The following is a 2,317-nucleotide window of genomic DNA, read 5'->3' as shown; positions in this document are numbered from 1 at the left end:
TATGTACAAGAATATAACTGCTATAATACTGCTCCTATGTACAAGAATATAACTACTATAATTCTGCCTCCTATGTACATGAATATAACTACTATAATACTGCTCCTATGTACAAGAATATAATTACTATAATACTGCCTCCTATGTACAAGAATATAACTACTATAATACTGGTCCTATGTTCAAGAATATAACTACTATAATACTGCCTCCTATGTACAAGAATATAACTACTATAATACTGGTCCTATGTTCAAGAATATAACTACTATAATACTGCTCCTATGTACAAGAATATAATTACTATAATACTGCCTCCTATGTACAAGAATATAACTACTATAATACTGCTCCTATGTACAAGAATATAACTACTATAATACTGCTCCTATGTACAAGAATATAACTACTATAATACTGCTCCTATGTTCAAGAATATAACTACTATAATACTGCCTCCTATGTACAAGAATATAATTACTATAATACTGCCTCCTATGTACAAGAATATAACTACTATAATACTGCTCCTATGTACAAGAATATAACTACTATAATACTGGTCCTATGTTCAAGAATATAACTACTATAATACTGCTCCTATGTATAAGAATATAACTACTATAATTCTGCCTCCTATGTACAAGAATATAACTGCTATAATACTGCTCCTATGTACAAGAATATAACTACTATAATACTGCGTCATATGTACAAGAATATAACTACTATAATACTGCTCCTATGTACAAGAATATAACTACTATAATACTGCTCCTATGTACAAGAATATAACTACTATAATTCTGCCTCCTATGTACATGAATATTACTACTGTAACACAGAGCCCACTGTATGTAGAATAAAATACAAAGAACACAGTTATTAGGATATGTACCTTGAGGGTATGGCAGGGATCATAGAGAGCATGTCATGCAGTTTTGAACCTCAAGATCTTTTCTGTGCACATTTTGTGCTGTAGCAGGAGGCGAATTTCTTGAATTCCCTAAACGAGCAAGAAACATACATTCAAGGCATTGGTGGTTCAGTGGTAGAATTCTCGCCTGCCACGCGGGAGGCCCGGGTTCGATTCCCGGCCAATGCAATGATATAGCTTTTTAGGTCTCACAATGCATTTCATATAATTGTGCAAACAGAAATTAAGATTACAACAAGACAATTCACATCTTTTCTTGCTGTTTGCTCTGTTTTACTGGAAATTTACTGATGGAACTTTCAAATAGTAAAAACCTTAAGTCGTATCAGTGCTCTGTCCTGGAACAGTGGATGAAGTATTCCTAGGCTGATGTAATATATATCAGACTGCAGAACTAGGATTTAGATTATGCCAGATCTTCTCCTATATACAAGAATATAACTACTATAATACTGCACCTAAGTACAGGAATATAACTACTATAATACTGCTCCTATGTACAAGAATATAACTACTATAATACTGCCTCCTATGTACAAGAATATAACTACTATAATACTGCTCCTATGTACAAGAATATAACTACTATAATACTGCTCCTATGTACAAGAATATAACTACTATAATACTGCTCCTATGTACAAGAATATAACTACTATAATACTGCTCCTATGTACAGGAATATAACTACTATAATACTGCCTCCTATGTACAAGAATATAACTACTATAATACTGCCTCCTATGTACAAGAATATAACTACTATAATACTGCCCCTATGTACAGGAATATAACTACTATAATACTGCCTCCTATGTACAAGAATACAACTACTATAATACTGCTCCTATGTACAAGAATATAACTACTATAATACTGCTGCTATGTATAAGAATATAACTACTATAATACTGCTCCTATTTACAAGAATATAACTACTATAATACTGCTCCTATGTACAAGAATATAACTACTATAATACTGCTCCTATGTACAAGAATATAACTACTATAATACTGCCTCCTATATACAAAAATATAACTACTATAATACTGCTCCTATGTACAAGTATATAACTACTATAATAGTGCTCCTATGTACAAGAATATAACTACTATAATACTGCTCCTATGTACAAGAATATAACTACTATAATACTGCTCCTATGTACAAGAATATAACTACTATAATACTGCTCCTATGTACAAGAATATAACTACTATAATACTGCTCCTATGTACAAGAATACAACTACTATAATACTGCTCCTATGTACAAGAATATAACTACTATAATACTGCTGCTATGTATAAGAATATAACTACTATAATACTGCTCCTATGTACAAGAATACAACTACTATAATACTGCTCCTATGTA

The 2,317-nt window shown here is 31.5% G+C and overlaps 1 non-coding gene across 1 annotated transcript; it reads left to right on the top strand.

The window, feature by feature from the left end:
* Positions 1-1,034: 1,034 nt before the first annotated feature.
* TRNAG-GCC lies at positions 1,035-1,105 on the top strand. Its single transcript has one exon. It is a non-coding gene; the product is annotated as a tRNA-Gly (tRNA).
* The last annotated feature ends 1,212 nt before the right edge of the window (positions 1,106-2,317 follow it).

Source organism: Bufo bufo, chromosome 1 (assembly GCF_905171765.1).
Source record: "Bufo bufo chromosome 1, aBufBuf1.1, whole genome shotgun sequence".
NCBI lineage: Eukaryota > Metazoa > Chordata > Amphibia > Anura > Bufonidae > Bufo > Bufo bufo.
Note: the sequence above shows the minus strand (reverse complement) of the source record. Positions and strands in the feature narration are given on the sequence as shown.